Below are 18,205 nucleotides of genomic sequence, written 5' to 3'. Positions count from 1 at the left end.
TATCACCTTATCGCCTTCTTTACCAATTATCTGTCTTTCTAAGTTGTTCCCTCTTCCTCTTAGCCTTATTTCTTCAGTGCATCAACGTACTAACTTTTTTTCAATCAACGTACTGACCTTTTTTTTCAATTAACGTACTGACCTTTTTTCAATCAACGTACTGACCTTTTTTCAATCAACGTACTGACCTTTTTTCAATCAACGTACTGACCTTTTTTCAATCAACGTACTGACCTTTTTTCAATCAACGTACTGACCTTTTTTTCAATTAACGTACTGACCTTTTTTCAATCAACGTACTGACCTTTTTTCAATCAACGTACTGACCTTTTTTCAATCAACGTACTGGCCCTTTTTTCACTCAACGTACTGACCTTTTTTTCAATCAACGTACTGGCCCTTTTTTCAATCAACGTACTGACCTTTTTTCAATCAACGTACTGGCCTTTTTTCAATCAACGTACTGACCTTTTATTTCAACCAACGGACTGTCCTTTGTGTGTCAACTTCAATAAAACGGACAGCAGGAACACCGACCAAGATACGTACTCAGCTTTCCACTGACAAAAACTGAAGAAAAACAAACAAACAAAAAAAAAGATAAGAACATCCTCTCCCCCCCACCCACTCCATTACAAAAAAATATAAACACTGGCACTTCCAAACAAACGGAAAGAAGCACACTGACAGACACACACACAAAAAAAAAAAAAAAATCAAGTTACTGTCCCTCTCTGCTAACTCTGCCTCTGCCGCGCCACTGCCTATCACCCGTCACCGCCCTTTCATTACCCTGTCTTTGTTCTGTCAATAACGCCGCCGCTGAGCTGTCTTTGTCCCTTCACTGGTCGTCCCATCAGACCCGTCAACGCCTCGCTCTTAGTACCCCATCAATGTCCGGCTGTCAGTGACCCCATCAATGTCCGGCTGTCAGTGACCCCATCAACACCTTGCCAATGCCCCGTCTCTTGTCCCCCGTCCCGCTCCGTCACTCATCCCTTTCCTTCCCCGTCACTGCCCCCTTTTCTGCCCCGTCACTGCCCCCGTTACGGCCCCGTCACTGCCCCCGTTACGGCCGGTGAGCGAGCAGTGACCGGCAGTGACACCCCAGCGACCGCCACAGAACAGTCGCGTCATGCTGCAAAATGGGGGAGACGGGGCATGCAAGCAGACGTGTTCTCTCTCTCTCTCTCTCTCTCTCTCTCTCTCTCTCTCTCTCGCTGGAAAGGTACATTAGCATGGTTCGTTGATTTCACTTAACGTTTATAGGCTTTGTGGATCTGTCTGTCTGTTTGTCTGTCTGTCTGTATTCTGTGTCTATATTCTCTCTGTCTGTGTGTTTGACTATCTTTTCCGTGTATTTCTATCACTGTTTCTTTAGTCTGCTTGTCTCTCTGTCTGTATGTCTGTTTAAATCTGTGTGTGTGTGTGTGTGTGTGTGTGTGTGTGTGTGTGTGTGTGTGTGTGTGTGTGTGTGTGTGTGTGTGTGTGTGTGTGTGTGTGTGTGTGTGTGTGTGTGTGTGTGTGTGTGTGTGTGTGTGTGTGTGTGTGTGTGTGTGTGTGTGTGTGTGTGTGTGTGTGTGTGTGTGTATTTACTTTAAGTCTGTTTCTAAATATCTGTCCTTCTTTTAATATTTGTTTGTCTGTTTCTGTCTGTCTGTCTGTCTGTCTGTTTATCTGTCTATTTCTCTGTCTGTGTGTCTGTGTGCCTGTCTTTCAAAACTAGATTATCACGATCAACATTCTCTCTCTCTCTCTCTCTCTCTCTCTCTCTCTCTCTCTCTCTCTCTCTCTCTCTCTCATTTTTATGTTCGGATCCTTTCGGTTGACCAGTAAACGAAAATGGAAAACATATAAAAAAACCGTATATATTTCTATTCCATAATGAAACAAGGAAAAAAGAGGAGAGAGTACGCGAGGGAGAAAATACCCGTGACCCCAACACACACACACACACACACACACACACACACACACACACACACACAGAGGCCACGTGAAGGGGAGACAAAAAAAAACCAAGACGCAGAAGAAAATAAAATAAAAAAGAAAGTGAACTGGCTGGAAAACCTGTCAGTAGAGGAGGGAAGGGAGGGAGCGAGGGAGGGAGGAAAGGGAGAGAGAGGAAGGGAGAGAGAGGGAGAGTATAACGTCCTTGAGGGAAGGTCGCGAAGCTGAGGAAATACTTCAGGTACGAGAAAAGAGGAGGAGGAGGAGGAGGAGGAGGAGGAGGAAGAGGAAGAGGAAGAGGAGGAGGAGGAGGAGGAGGAGAGCAAGAAGAGGAGGGGCACTCACGTCAGAGCACAGGTGGGTCTTAGTAAGTTTAGCAAGTTCCTCGAAAGTTAAGTGTGTGACAGGTAACTTTAATTTGACGGTGACAGGTATGGTGAGGTGTTCAGGTGAGGTGTGGCCTGATGATGATGATGGTGATGATGATAATAATGATAAGGTCCATAATCTTTCCTTTTCATCACTGTCTTCACTTAACACCCTTCTTTTTTTTTTACCCTATATTGTCTTCTACATGTCCTTCGTTCGTTTCTTCCTTTCTTCCTTCCTCTCTTTCTTCCTTTCTTCGTTCATTCTTCCCTTCCTTCCATTTTTCCTTTCTTTCTTTCTTTTTTCGTTCATTATTTCCCTCCTTCCTTTCATTGCTTCACCTCTGTTACATTCATCACTCTCCATATCTCCATCCCCCCCTCCCACACACATTCCATCTCGCTGGTAATTAGATAGATTAGATAGATAGATAAACGACTGCCTAGACAGATACAGGGGCAGAGAGAGATAGGCACATATACAAAGATAGATAGTTGGCCAGATAGATAGATCGATAAGATACGCAAATATGCAGTTTAGAATGGGCATGTCATAAATTAATGTCCTTGTCGGTGTTGTTAAATAGATAAACAAAAAAAATCATTGTGTACCTATTGTTTGCTTGAGAGAGAGAGAGAGAGAGAGAGAGAGAGAGAGAGAGAGAGAGAGAGAGAGAGAGAGAGAGAGAGAGAGAGAGTGTGTATTGACGGGCTGTAAAGTATTCATGTTACATAACCACGAAACGATAACGAGATCATTGCGACACTCCTACCCCTTCCCCCCCTTGCCTTCTCTGCTTCCCTTCCTTCTTTCCTTCCTTCTCTCCTCTGCACTTCATTCTCGTATCTATTTCCTTCCTCTCCCCTTCCCTCCTTTGCTTCCCTTCCTTCCTTCCTTCCTTCCCTCTCTTCTCTGCCCGACCTTCTTGTATTTATTTCCTTCCTTCCTCCATTCCCTTCTTTTCCCTCCTTCATTTACTCCTTCCTTTCTTACCCTTCCTGATTTCCATTTCCTTCCTTCCTTCCTTCCTACCTTCCTTCCTTCCTTCCTTCCATTTTTTTCTACTTAACTCCCTCCACCGCCATTACCTAATGTGTGGAAAAAGAAGGAGGAGGAGGAAGAGGAGGAGGAGGAGGAAGAGGAGGAGGAGGAGGAGGAGGAGGAGGGATGTTTGAAAGTTTATAATCTAATGTATAGAAAGAAAATGAAACGTAAAACAAAATTCAAATGAGAAAAAAAGAAACATGATAAGTATTTGTATGCAAGTATGTAAGTATATTAGCGTGTGTGTGTGTGTGTGTGTGTGTGTGTGTGTGTGTGTGTGTGTGTGTGTGTGTTCACCTTGACTCATTCTCCCTCCATTTCTCCCTCCGTCCTTCCTTCCCCTCCTTTCTTCTTCTTCTTCTTCTTCATCCTCTTCTTTTTCTTTTGCTTCTTCTCCTTCTTCTTTTCCTCCTCCTCCTCCTCCTCCTTCCTCTTATTCTCTCTCTCTCTCTCTCTCTCTCTCTCTCTCTCTCTCTCCACAGGCTTTTTAATATCACTTTCTCCGACCTTCAGCCTCTAAGTTATTATTATTATACTTCTTTTTATTCTTCTCCAGTATTTTCCTTTTTTAATAGTGGCAGAAGTTAACTTTATTTCTTTTACCTTCTTCTCTTCCTTGTTTTCTTATCTTTTCCCTCTCACACTTATTCAGTTTGCTTAATAACTTTTTTTTTCTTTTATGGTTTAGTGTTTGTTTGTCTGTCTGCCTGTGTCTTTCTGTCTGTGCTTGTCCCTTCTCCTGTCTGTCTGTCTTTCTGTCTGTCTGTTTGCCTGTCTCAGATTCCTTCCTTCATTCCCTTTACTTCCTCTCTCCCCCTTGATGACTTTGCCAGGGCACCTCCTCCTCCTCCTCTTTCGCCTTCCTCCTCCTCCTCCTCCTCCTCCTCCTCCTCCGTCTGTACGCCTTCCTCCTCTTCCCTTCGGCCAATGCTCTCTTTCTCTCTCTCTCTTTCTCTGTCTGCATACCCATGTCTCTCTCTCTCTCTCTCTCTCTCTCTCTCTCTCTCTCTCTCTCTCTCTCTCTCTCTCTCTCTCTCTCATAAACACACACGAACACACTTTTTTTTTACACGCATGAGGACTTTTGAGGGTCGGCAGGGCAAGTAAGAGGAAGAGGAGGAGGAGGAGGAGGAGGAGGAGGAGGAGGAGGAGGTCAGGGAAGAAGCATCCATAATGACGTCATCAACAGGAGTCATCGCTTTGTGTCATCTTTGGAATATTTTGTTTGTGACCTTGACGTGATGGAGGTGGTGGTGGAGGTGGTGGTGATGGTGGTGGTGGTGGTGTCCTCGCTGTTGGTAGGAAATAAGAGGAAAGGGATGGTGGTGGTGGTGATGATGATGGTGGTTTTAGTGGTGGTGGTGGTGGTGGAGGTGAAGATCAGGATGAGGCTTCGAGGGGGAAAGAGAGAGAAGGGAGAGGGTTGAGGGATAGCTGGGTAAAAGGGGAGGAAGTGGGGAGGGGAATAGGGGAGTTTCTAAGAACGAATGAAGGTTGAAGGTTGAGTGTGGGGGAGAGAAAGAGTCGACGAGACAGTGGGGGGAGTGACGCTCAGTGGATGGGGGTGAAAAGTATAAAGTCAAGGAAGAGGGTAAGGGTGTAGGGCGGCTGGGGATGGGTTAGGATATAAAGTTAAAGTGAGGGTGTCATAGTGGGTGGGTGGGAGTAATGGAGTGGTTTTGAAGGTTGAAATTTAAAGGGCTGGGGTAAATTTAAAGGATTGGGTAAATTTAAAGGGCTGGGGTAAATTTAAAGGACTGGGGTAAATTTAAAGGGGTGGGTAAATTTAAAGGGCTGGGGAAAATTTAAAGGGCTGGGGTAAATTTAAAGGGCTGGGTAAATTTAAGGGGCTGGGTAAATTTAAACGGCTGGGTAAATTTAAAGTCTGGGTGAATTTAAACGGCTGGGTAAATTTAAAGGGCTGGGTAAATTTAAAGGGCTGGGTAAATTTAAAGGGCTGGGTAAATTTAAAGGGCTGGGTAAATTTAAAGGCTGGGTAAATTTAAAGGGCTGGGTAAATTTAAAGGGCTGGGTAAATTTAAAGGGCTGGGTAAATTTCAAGGGGCTGGGTAAATTTAAAGGGCTGGGTAAATTTAAGGGGCTGGGTAAATTTAAAGGCTGGGTAAATATAAAGGGCTGGGTAAATTAAAAGGGCTGGGTAAATTTAAAGGCTGGGTAAATATAAAGGGCTGGGTAAATTAAAAGGGCTGGGTAAATTTAAAGGGCTGGGTAAATTTAAAGGGCTGGGTAAATTTAAGGGGCTGGGTAAATTTAAAGGGCTGGGTAAATTTAAGGGGCTGGGTAAATTTCAAGGGCTGGGGTAAATTTAAAGGGCTGGGTAAGTTTAAAGGGCTGGGTAAGTTTAAAGGACTTGGGTATATAAAGAAAGGAGAGAGGACGGATTGTGGATCGTGGGAAGGTAATTGGAGATGATAGTGAGGCAGGAGGAGGAGGAGGAGGAGGAGGAGAAGGAGGAGGAAGAGGAGGAGAAGAAGAAGCGTAATTTAATGAGAACACGATACCAATTAGGAGAGGAATGAGAGTTATTTTCAAGCAGAAGACAAACGAAGAGCTAAAAGAAAGGAAGATAGAACGAAAATTTGTAAGAAAGACAGAAGTAATAAAAAAGAAACAAAACCCGAATGCCAACTGGATAAACAAACAAAAGAATAAAACCAACAACATACCCGCCACTCACTGTTCTCCCTCTAACAAGCAAAATAATTAACGATAAAGAAGAAGGAAATAAAATAATAACCCAGTATCATCCTCTCACAATTTTCAAGTCAAAGGATGGCTGCTGATGGTTATAATTAAGGGCCATATTTTCAAACATTTCGGCGCCCAAGCTCACCTATTTAACAAGGCTTTCAGAAGAGTTTGGGGTCATTTCCCTGGGTAGTTTAATGATCCAGGTGTTAGTCTGACCCTTCCTCTGTACCCTGAACCTATAAAAACACTCATTATACTTCGATGGATCTCCTCTTTGGCCTTTGGAAACAGCTGATGTAAGAGGAGGAAGCGGCTGTGAATAACGACCTAAATTAATAGAGGCTGACGCGAAGAGTTTTAGTGGCGTTGAATTGTTAAAATGAAGAGAGAGAGAGAGAGAGGGAATGAAGGCTAAAGATGACTAGGGGTTTAAAGAGAAGAGGTGTTGACGGGAGTGTAATTAGATGGTGAAGATAGATAAAAAAAATGACGTGAGAGAGGGAGAAGGGCTGGTGGCTAGGGAGGGAGATGACAAGGGGTGATTTGACGATGATGGGGATGGCGATAAGGGAACGTTGATGCGCGACTGAAGGGTGAAAAGATTGACACACATAGAGAGGAAAATATTCGTGGAAGTGTTGATTATAGCTGATAGATGGTGAGGGAAGGGAAGGGAAGGAGAGGGAAGAGAGTAGATAGATATATGGGCGGAGGGAAGGGAAGGGAAGAGTAAGAAAGGAGAGGGAAAGGAGTAAATGGATATGCAAAGGAAGGGAAGGGAAGGGAAGGGAAGAGAAAGAAAGGGAAGGGAAGAGTAAGAAAGGAGAGGGAAAGGAGTAAATGGATATTCAATGGAAGGGAAGGGAAGGGAAGGGAAGGGAAGGGAAGGGAAGAGTAAGAAAGGAGAGGGAAAGGAGTAAATGGATATGCAAAGGAAGGGAAGGGAAGGGAAGGGAAGGGAAGGGAAGGGAAGAGAAAGAAAGGGAAGGGAAGAGAAAGAAAAAGAAGGGAACGAAGGGAAAGGAAGGGAAGGAAAGAGAAAGGAAGAGTAGGGAAGGGAAGGGAAGGGAAGGGAAAAGAAAGGAATGATAAGAATTGAAGGGAAAGGAAAGGAAGGGTAGAATGGGAGAATACAGAGAGGTGGAAGGGAAAGGAAAAAGAGTGAAGGAAAAATGAAGGGAAAGGGAAGGGAATGAAAGATAAAGAGATGAGGCTGAACTGAATGAAGGATTGAAATGATTAAACTACAGCGAAAGTCAAACCAATATATATAAATGTACTGTTTGTGTGTGTGTGTGTGTGGGGGGGGGGGGGGGGGGGGAAGGACGCAGGTCAGGTCAGGTCAGGTCAGATTGAGTTTGGAGACTACACCCACCACCATCATCACCATCACTATAATCATCATCATCATCATCTTCGACCCTTAAAATCTTCCCTCCATTCCCTCCCTCCTCTTCTTTCCAAAACTCATTCTATGCAGGCCGACAGACATTCTTGCAGACTCGGTTATGTTTTGGTATATGAAAAATAGACAGAGAGGAAGGGAACAGCAGGAGATGAGATAAAAAAGGAGAGAGGGAGAGAAAAACAGAAAAAAAACATATGAAAGAGAGCAACAAGAGGGAAAAGGGATAAAAACAAAAAATAAAATGTAAAATAAAGAAAGAGGAAGGGAGCAGCAGGAGATTATGTAAAAAGGGAGGAAGGAAGGAAGAAAAAAAATAATGAAAGAGAGAAACAGGAGGGAAAAGGGATATAAACAAAAAAAAAATGGGAAGAAGAGAGAATAAAAAAAGTATAAGGAAAAAAATAATAAAAAAGAAGAGAAAAAACGCAGTACATGCAAGGGGAAGAGGAATAAAAGAGGAAGGGGAAACGAGGGGGGAAGAGGGGAAGCGAAGGGGGAAGAAGAGGAAGGGAGGGGAAGAGGGATGTTACCTGCCAGTGTGACCGTGAGCAGAACAAGCAGGTAAGCGGAAGTGCGTGTGTCCGTGTGTCCGTGTGTGTGTGTGTGTGTGTGTGTGTGTGTGTGTGTGTGTGTGTGTGTGTGTGTGTGTGTGTGTGTGTGTGTATTATTCTGCTTTTCATTGTTTTTTTTCTTCTTTTCCACGACATATTTTTCATTTTTTTCATATTTGTTGATTATTGTCATATTTTTTTACGCCTCCTTTATTACAGCTCTATTTATTTATTTTTTTACTTTTCTTTATCTTTCTTTTCTTCCTTTACAATCATTTTTTTCCTTATTTCCTTCCTAACTCCCTCCCATTCAGTTTTGCTTCCTTCCTTCCTTCCTTCTTTCCGTCATTCCTTCCTTCCTTCCTTCACTCCTACTTATTTCTTTCATTTTAATTTTTCCATCCGTCCGTCATTCCTTCATTTATTTCCTTCTTTCTCTTCCTCCTCTTCGGTTCGTGTTCATTCATTTCCGGAATCGATTCTTATTTTTTGTGTGTGTGTTTTATTCTTCTTGTTTGTCTGTTTATTTGTCAGCTCCTCTCTTCGTTTGTTGCATCTCTTCCGTATCTATCCATTCCCCCCCCCCCCCACCCCTACATACACACACATGTTTTTTACCTCTGCACAGGTGTGACGCTCGCCGGCTGACACCTGTTCTCTCGTTCTCTGTCCCTCCCCCCCTTTACCCCCTCTCGCCCCCCACTACCCCCTCTGCCCCTCTCTTTTTAACCTTTCTGACCCCTGCCGCCCCTCACCATTTATACAAAGCCACCTGTTGTCACGCCCCCTTCCCCCTTTCTCCTCTCCCCCTTCCTCTCCCATTTTCTCGCTGTTCCATCTCGTAACTATATCCCATCCTTTATGTCTCTTCTCCCCTCACCCTCCTCCTCCTTCCCCTTCCCCTCCTATTTTCTCCCCCTTTCCCTTCCCGTCTTTGGTCCTATATCCATCCATTTGTTTTTTCTCTCCCCCTTCTCCCCTTCCCATTCCTCCACCTCCCTCCCCTTGCCTCCTTCACCCCTCTCATCCCTTCTCCCACTCTCCATTTCTCAGTCTGTTGTTTCCATAATGTTCCCTTTTGTTCCCATTTATCTGCCTTCTTTCTCTACTCCCCCAATTAATTACCCTTTTATCTCCGTCTTTTTCTCCCTCCCTCGTGTTACCTCCCCATCTCGCCTCACTCCCTCTCTCCGTCTCCACATACCTTCTTCCTCATCTCTCTCTCTCTCTCTCTCTCTCTCTCTCTCTCTCTCTCTCTCTCTCTCTCTCTCTCTCTCTCTCTCTCTCTCTCTCTCTCGCATACTCAATTCAGTTCCCGTCACGCAAAGGAACGAACGAAAAAAAAATATACGTACTATTCTATATTTGTTTGTTCGTGTGTGTGTGTGTGTGTGTGTGTGTGTATGTGTTACTGGTTGTTACCAAGGAACGGTGTGCACGTGGTGGTGGTGAAGATGGTGAAGGTGGTGGTGGTGGTGAAGATGGTGAAGATGGTGGTGGTGGTGGTGGTGGTGGTGAAGATGGTGGTGGTGGTGGTGAAGATGGTGAAGGTGGTGGTGGTTGTGGTGGTGGTGGTGTAGGTGGTGAAGAAGATGGTGAGAGAGAGAGAGAGAGAGAGAGAGAGAGAGAGAGAGAGAGAGAGAGAGAGAGAGAGAGAGAGAGAGAGAGAGAATATATATCTGTACTTATTATTTTCTTCTTGATCGGGGCGAGGAAACTAGGACACGGAAAAGAAAGATGGAGAAGAGGGGAAGACCGGAAGGGGAGGAAGGGGACAATGAGGGGAAGCGGGGAAGGGGGGGGAGGGGCTCTAAATCACTGTAAGCTGCTGGTGTTGTGATGTGAAGCGTTCATCTTACACTTCAGTAGAGCGTGAAGTGTGTGTGTGCGTGTGAGTGTGTGTGTGTGTGTGTGTGTGTGTGTGTGTGTGTGTGTGTGTGAGATGTATGAGCTATTATTATATAAAACTTATAAAAGAGAGAGAGAGAGACGAGATAAATATGTACGTGCGTGCGTCTGTATGTACAAATTGTTGCTGTGTTGCTGAATGTCGCAACACAAAACCTTCAAGATTGGTGTTCGAGTCTGAGCATGATTGTTACGTCTCTTAGTCAAGGCCGTGAAGGGGAAGGGAGGGGGAGGTGGTGGAAGGAAGGGGGAGGGAGGGGGAGGTGGTGGAAGGAAGGGGGAGGGAGGGGGAGGTGGTGGAAGGAAGGGGGAGGGAGGAAAGAAAGCAAGAAAGGAATGGAAACCGAGAGAAGGGGAAGGAAGGGGGAAGGGGAGAGGGAGGGTGGAAGGAAGGATGGAAGACAGGAAAGGGAGGGAGAAAAGAAGGGAATCTGATGTAAGGGAGGGGAGGGGAGGGAGAGAAGGGAGGAAGGAAGAGATGAAAGGGAGAAAGAAAGGAAGGGTAACTGAGAGAAGGGATGGGATGGGGGAGAGGAAGTGAAGGAGGGAGGAAGAGAGATAAAGGAGAAGAAAGGGAGACTGAAGAGAAGGAAGGGAAGGGAGGATGGAAGGGGGGAAGGAGGACAGGAAAGGGGAAAAGAAAGGAAGGGAAACTGATGGAAGGGATGGAAGGAAGGGAAGGAGGGGGGAGGAAGGGAGGGAGGGAGACCGAAAAGGGAGAAGAAAGGAAGGGAAATTGAGGGATGGGGTGAAAGGGAAGGAAAGAAACTAACAAAGATAAAAAGGAAAGAAGAGAGGTGCAAGGGGCAGGTGGGGGAGAGGATGGGAAGGAAGATGAGGAGGGAGATAATGAATAAAGAATAAACGATATATTAGTGAATGAAGGAAGAAAGGAAAATGGAGAAATAGTCATTAAGGATAAACGAATGATAGGCGAATGGAATGGGACAATAAACAACGAAGAGAAAGGAAAGGGAGACGGAAGGGAGAAAGTTGGAGGAAGTGGTTAAAGAATAAAAAACATAAAAAAAGGTGAAGTTATTTGTCGGTAAAAAAGACGCGAGGTACAGAAAGAAGTAAAACACTCCCAAGAAAGAATGGAGGAGAGTGCGATAAAGAAAGGAAGAAGAAAATGCTTGAAGAGAGAGAAAGTTGACAGACGGTGATAAGGAGGGAGAGATAGGAAAGATAAGAAGGGGAGAGGCAGACTGTGTGTGTATGAGAGGAGAGCGATAGAGAGGGACTGGAGGGAGTGGGAAAAAAAGGAAAAGGAAGCAGAAAAGGTTTGAGAATACCTCGAAATATGAAACAGATGATTGTGAATGTGTGAAAAAAAGGTAAACTGGGCTGAAAGAAAATCAAGAGACGATAGATAAAAAAACAAAAGCAGTAACAACAACGGGAAAAAAGAAAACAATAGAAAATAATAAAAAAACAACGGAAGACAAAAACAAAAACAAAAACTAGAAACAAACAAAAAAAAAAAAACCTAGGACAGAAAACAAGAAAAGCTAAAAACTGAAGAAAAAAATAGAATAATAACCGAAACAATAGCAAGAAAAATGATAAATTGGAACAAAAACAAAAACAAAATATAATAAAGGAAATCAGTAAATAAATAAGTTAATAAGTAAATAAGATAAAAGGAACGATGAGGCCAGGTGAAGGTCAGGTCAGGTCAGGTCAAGTGTTGTTGGTGGTAGTAGTAGTAGTAGAAGTAGAAGTAGAAGTAGTAGTAGTAGTAGTAGTAGTAGTAGTAGTAGTAGTAGCAGTAGTAGTAGTAGTAGTAGTAGTAGCATTATTATTATTATTATTATTATTATTATTATTATTATTATTATTATTATTATTATTATTATTATTATTATTATTATTATTATTATTATTAGTAGTAGTAGTAGTAGTAGTTGTAGTAGTAGTAGTAGTGTTCTATGTGTTGTGTTACGCCGAGTGTTGTGGTTGTGTGTTGCGGTAAGGCAAGTCTGCTGGTCTGTTGGTTTGTCTACGTGACTAAGATCGTTCTCTCTCTATCCTCCTCACCTTCCCTCTCTTTCTCCCTCCCTCTCCCTCTTTGTCTCTCCTCTCTTCTCTCCTTTCGTTCCCTCTGCATCCTCCTCCTCTCACCACTCTTCTCCTCTTCCAGTGTCTCTTTTATCTCCTTTTTCTTATTTTTTTCTTTTTCTTATAATTTTTTTTGTGGTTATACTTCAAAATTAATTCTATCATGATGCCTCTCCTCCTCCTCCTCCTCCTCCTCCTCCTCCTCCTCTTCGTTTTCCTCCTCCTCCTCCTCCTTTTCTTTTTCCTCCTCCTCCTTCTCCTCCTCCTCCAGAAACAGCAACCACATATACCACATGGGTGGCGAACCACTACATGTTGTGCAAGAGGAAAGAGACCTCGGGGTCACCATCAGCAGTGACTTGAAACAAACAAAACACTGCAAGTCCGCCTGTAAGAAAGCCAATACAATGCTTGGGTTCATATCGAGGAACTTCGAATACAAGACGCCGGGAGTTATGTTATCCTTGTATAATTCGCTGGTGAGGCCCCACCTGGAATACGCCGTGCAATTCTGGTCTCCTAATTACAGGAAAGACATTGAATTACTTGAGAGAGTACAGCGCCGCGCCACGAAGATGATACCATCACTGAGGACGAAACCCTATGAAGAACGACTCGAGCGACTCAACCTCTTCACGTTGGAAAAGAGACGACTGCGGGGAGACATGATACAAGTCTTTAAGTACCTGAACAAGCTCAGCAACGTTGATCACTCCAAACTCTTCACGCTACAAACTAACCTGAGAACAAGAAACAACGGAAAAACAATTCAAGCAAAGCGATGCAATACCGACATCGGCAGGAGTTACTTCTCGAATAGAGTTGTTCGCCACTGGAACAGCCTTCCTGCAGAAGTGGTTAGCGTAGAGACCATCAACTCCTTCAAGAAACGCATTGATCGCCACTTTGCTGCAACAGGAGTGAACTGAACGTTCCCAAGAGTAGGTACACAAGTGCTTTAATCCTTCCCTGCAAGCCACTCCTGTGGCAAACGGATTGATTAAATCACTGAACGCAGGCAGCCTAGTAATGAGCCAACAGGCTTTCTGCTGCCTGCTAGTCCATGTTTCCTCCTCTTCTTCCTCCTCCTCCTCTTCTTCCTCCTCCTCTATCGCCACCATTTTTTTCTTCCCATCAATTTTTCCCTTTCCTTTTGTTTTTCCTTCGCTATCTTTTCATCCTTTTCTGACATCCTTCTTGCATCATAAAATCATTTCCCTTGATATTTCTTCCTCTCTTTTTTCCTCCATTTAATCGTCAGCGACCCTCAATTAGCTTCTCCTCCTCCTCCTCCTCCTCCTCCTCCTCCTCCTCCTCCTTCAGTCTCAGATCTGCATCGATTACCATCAAATTAGTTTTTCAAAAGCTTTAAGACCCTTTAATGCGATTCCCTTCCCTTCCCTTCCCTTCCCTTCCCTTTAATACCCTTCCCTTCCTTTTCCTTTCGTTTCGTTTCCTTTCCTTTTCCTTCTATTCCCTTCCCTTCCCTTCCCTTCCCTTCCCTTCCCTTCCCTTTCCTTCCCTTCCCTTTCCTCCCCTTCCCTTCTCTTCCCTTCCCTTCCCATCCCTTCCCTTCCCTACCCTTCCCTTTCCTTCCCTTCTACTCTGCCATCCCATTCATTCCATTTTCTTACTTCTTCCCTTTTCTCTTATCTTCCCTCTTTCCCTTTCCCTCCCCTTCCCTACCGTTCCCTTCCCTTCCCTTCCCTTCTGTTCACTGTCATTCTCATTCCCATTCATTCCTTTCTCTTCTTCCTTTTCCCTCTCTCCCCCCTTTCCTCTTCTCCTACCTCCTTTGACCTTCCTCCTCTTCCCCTCTTCCTTCCTCTTCCTCTTCCCTGGTGCATTGCTATATCCTTTATTCCTCTCTCTTCTTCAACCCTTTCCTCTCCTCCTGTTTTCTACTCATCCTTCCCTTCACTTTCTCCTCCTTCGCATATTTAATTCTACCCTTTCTCTCTTTTATTTTCCTCTCCATTCCTTATCATTCTCCATCTTTTGCTATCTTTCCCTTTTCTCCTCTCTCCTTTTCTCTTCATCCCTTTCAATCTGTTCTGTGCATCGTTATCTCTTCTTTCCCTTCTTCCATCCTTCTCTCTCCTCCTATTCCTTCTCCTCCTACCTTCCCTTCCCCCTCCCCTCCCTTCTCTCTTCCCTTTGAAAGATTGACTTGTAACTGTTTCTCTTCCTTCATTGTTCCATAGATACCTCCTCCTCCTCCTCTTCCTCCTCCTCCCTCTGCTCCTCCTCCTCCTCCATTACCGTTAACTGCATTCCACTCCTTCCTCCTCCTCTCTTTATCTCGCCTTCCCTTTCATTCATCTTCGTTTCTTTTTTTTTTTTCTTTTTCCTCCTCTTTTCTGTTGTCACGTTTCTGTTTGCTTTTCTTATGGTTACTGAAGTGGCTTAAGTTTAGTTGTTTTCTTTCTTTTCCCTTCTCTCGTTTTCTTATTGTTTCTTACTTTCTTTCTTTCTTTCTTACTTTATCTTTCAATTTTTGTTTTTCCTTTATTGCTTTCCTGTACGTCACTTTTTTTATTTTCTACTTTTGTATTTAATTTTTCTTTTTTCCTTTATTTATTCTGTCCATTTTTCATTCATTCATCTCTCTCTCTCTCTCTCTCTCTCTCTCTCTCTCTCTCTCTCTCTCTCTCTCTCTCTCTCTCTCTCTCTCTCTCTCTCAACACACACACACACACACACACACACTACATTGGCTACTGAGGTGACGAAAAACCGTGTGTGTGTTTGTGTGTGTGTGTGTGTGTGTGTGTGTGTGTGTGTGTGTGTGTGTGTGTCCCTTTCTATTCCTCTATTATTTTTCCCGTGTACTTTTCCTTCCCTTCCTTTACAAAGCTTTCACTCGCCGCTACACAAACCGAAAAATAAATGATACATAGAGATAACAATGGCTGGCTGCCGTATAAGAGGAGGTGGCGGTAAAGGTGTTGGCGGTGATGGTGTTGGTGGTGAAAGATTCGGTGATGGCGAAAGAAGTGGTGTTGGTGGTGGAGATGGTGATGGCAATGGTGGTGATGAGGAGTGATGGTGGTAGTGGTGGTTAGGTTGATAGTGTTGAATGGTAATGATTATGGTGTCGTCTTACTACTACTACTACTACTACTACTACTACTGCCACTTCTACTACTGCTACTACTACTACTATTTTTTTTTTTTACAACAAAGGAGACAGCTCAAGGGCACAACAAAAGGAAACAATAATAAAAAAATACTACCACTACTACCACAAGACCCTCTCCCCTCAAGACCAAACAAACAAACACAAAAGAAACACAAGAACACACATAAACGCCAAAAAATATTCCAGCATCACAAACCCACAGGTAAACATTAGGCCTAAAAAAAATGTACTGGCCGAGCTTGCATCCTTTTAGCAATATCTTAAACCGGTTCCTAAGGCTTCATAATGCACTTCATTAATATTTAAGTCACATGATAATTTTGCTTCCTATCAGTAATCTTATGTAGCTCATCGTTAACGTCTGTCTGTCTGTCAGTCTCTGTGTTTGTCTTGTATTCCTGTCTTTTATCTTTTTTTCTATTTCTTCCCCTACCTTCTATCAAATCTTTTTATCTTCGTTTATCAGTATTTCGTTTTCCTGTAACTTATGGTGCTTGTATAGTCATCGTCTGTCTGTCTGTCTCTCTGTCTGTCCGTCTGTCCTGTATTTCTGTTTTTTACCTTCATTTTCAATTTCCTTCGCTACCTTGCTATCAAATCTGTCACCTCTTTTTGATCTTTGTTCGTCTATATTTCGTTTTCCTGTAAGTCATCGTGTGTCTGTGTGTCCGTCTGTCTTGTATTTATGTCTTTAACCTTTTTATATTTCTTCCTCAACCTTGCTATCTAAATCTGTCACCTCTTTTTGATCTTTGTTTATCAGTATTTCGTATGTATATCTTGCCGCTTCTGCCTTGCTTATCATCCATGTATCTTTTTCCTTCCGTTCTTATCTTTTTTCCTCAAATTTCATCATCACAGCGTCTCGCCGTCCGCTCGTCATGTTCAATACAGTGTTTACGCAAATAATAACGGAATAAGTACAGGAAAAAACAAGCAGCTGGTGGATGAGATATAAGCTGATATTCGTTTATTCATTCATACATTCATATACAATACATACATACATACATACATACATATATATACATACATACAAAGTGAGATAGATAGTAATACATAGATTATTAGATAGATAGAGACATAAAGAGAGAATGCTTGACTAACTGACCAACTTAACTGACCGACAAACTGACTGACTGATTGACTGACTGACTGATTGACTGACTGACTACCTCACTCACCACTCCTTTAATTTTATAGACGCAGAGATCAAGTTCAATGACACGCAGACTGATTTACAAGCAGATAGACAGGTACACAAGACAAACAAGACACACAGAGAGGCAGACAGGCAATATATCTCAAATCGATACAGTTCTCGAAGATCACTCCACCCATAACTCATTCTGCTCACAAACATGATGCAACTCGACCAGACCTATAACCTAACCTATCAGAGCTAAAACAAACCTATCCCAACCCAAACCTAACCTAACTCAACCCTATACCTATTACTGCTACAAGAAACCTCCTCCAACCAGACCTATCGAACCTATCCCAACCCAACCTAACGTGATCTAACCCAACCCGCATCCCGACCTGACATGAGCAGGTTCCTTCATGTTCTACCATTGATGCATCGAACATAAGCACAGGTAATGGCTCCTTACGACATACCTGTATAATCGGTCGGTATATTATCACGGACGTATAATCGGTCACTCGTCAGACATCGCTGTGCTGCAAAAAAAGAAAACTGATATCAGGAATTGGGAAGACGAGAGGAAGAAAGAGAGAGACTGAAGGAGGGAAGAAAGGATAAAACGACTGATAGGAAGAGACTGCAAGAGGAAAATGGTGTGGAAAGGAAAGGAAACAGGAGAGAGAGAAGTCAAAGTAAGAGGAGGGTAGAAAAGGTGAGGGAAAATTAACACCAGTGGAGAGAAAAAAAGAAGGAAAAAGTTTTGGTTGAGAGTAGAGGGATGAGAGGATAGGAGAAGAGGGAGTGGGGACAATAGAGAGAAGGTGACGAAATAGGAGAGGAAAAAATAGGAGAAGGAAAAGCAGGAGAGAGAGAGAGAGAGAGAGAGAGAGAGAGAGAGAGAGAGAGAGAGTAGGGGGAAGAAGAGGAGAGGAGAGGAAGAGGAGGTGAAATAAAAAAAAAACTCCTCATTGGGTGTATTTCCAAGGATTACGTCTTACAGGTAACGAGAGGAGGAAAAAGTATACCTGTGACTAATATCCGGCAAAGAACCAGACCGGGCGACCTTCATTTGCTAAGCTACTGAAGACGAACCGAAGCAAACCAGATAGATTAATAACAATGCTTACAAAACACAGCCCAGTGGATAGAGATGATAAGGACGACTAGAAGGAGGAAGAGGAGAAAGAGAAAAGATGCTATTAACAAGGAATACAAAGTGGAAGTGAGGGTGTGGGTGGGTGGAAAAGGGGGTTATGAAGGGGGTGAGTGGGGGTATGAGTGTGCGTGTAGGTGAGGTGTTGGGGGGGGGGGAGGTTAGTGCATGTGGGTGAGTGGATAGGATGTACAAAGCAAGAACGATCGTAAAGGTAAAAAAAAAAAAAAAAAGAGATGAAAAATTCCCAGATCGGTTTTGAATGCATATCACGAACACTTGCCAAACTGCGAGGGGAGGGGAGGGGAGGTGTGTGTGTGTGTGTGTGTGTGTGTGTGTGTGTGTGTGTGTGTGTGTGTGTGTCCCCCGTCTTGATCAGTTGCTGTAACATTCGTGAACAGACTATTGATGAGTTGAGTTCATGTTTTGGTCTCTCTCTCTCTCTCTCTCTCTCTCTCTCTCTCTCTCTCTCTCTCTCTCTCTCTCTCTATCTCTCTAACATAACTTTGGCTAAATTAACTTTCTATCGTCACCTTTTACGCAAACAAGAAGAAGATATTAATAAAAAAATTAAAAAAAGCTTTGCAGAAGTGATGTAAGAAGTATATTTTAGAATGATGATGAAATTCGGGAGGAGGAGGAGGAGAAGGAGGAGGAGAAAAAGCAGGAAGAGGCGAAGTAGGAAAATAAACGTATGGGCAAGGACACGAACGAGGAAAACGAGAGAGAAAGAATTAAAACAGCACTATGACAATACTGA

The 18,205-nt window shown here is 43.4% G+C and overlaps 1 protein-coding gene and 1 long non-coding RNA gene across 3 annotated transcripts in view; one reads left to right on the top strand and one right to left on the bottom strand.

The window, feature by feature from the left end:
* Positions 1 to 18,205, top strand: part of LOC127007369 (cyclic AMP response element-binding protein A-like) — a 109,080-nt gene that overhangs the window by 33,147 nt on the left and 57,728 nt on the right. The gene's annotated exons all lie outside the window — the stretch shown is intronic.
* Positions 1 to 18,205, bottom strand: part of LOC127007370 (uncharacterized) — a 134,186-nt gene that overhangs the window by 63,427 nt on the left and 52,554 nt on the right. Inside the window, exon 2 of the long non-coding RNA XR_007760214.1 lies at positions 16,766 to 16,828. This is a non-coding gene — a long non-coding RNA (uncharacterized LOC127007370). The remainder of the gene's footprint in view (positions 1 to 16,765; positions 16,829 to 18,205) is intronic.

This window comes from Eriocheir sinensis, chromosome 35, assembly GCF_024679095.1.
Source record: "Eriocheir sinensis breed Jianghai 21 chromosome 35, ASM2467909v1, whole genome shotgun sequence".
Lineage (NCBI taxonomy): Eukaryota > Metazoa > Arthropoda > Malacostraca > Decapoda > Varunidae > Eriocheir > Eriocheir sinensis.
This window is presented reverse-complemented; position numbering and strand designations above follow the sequence as displayed.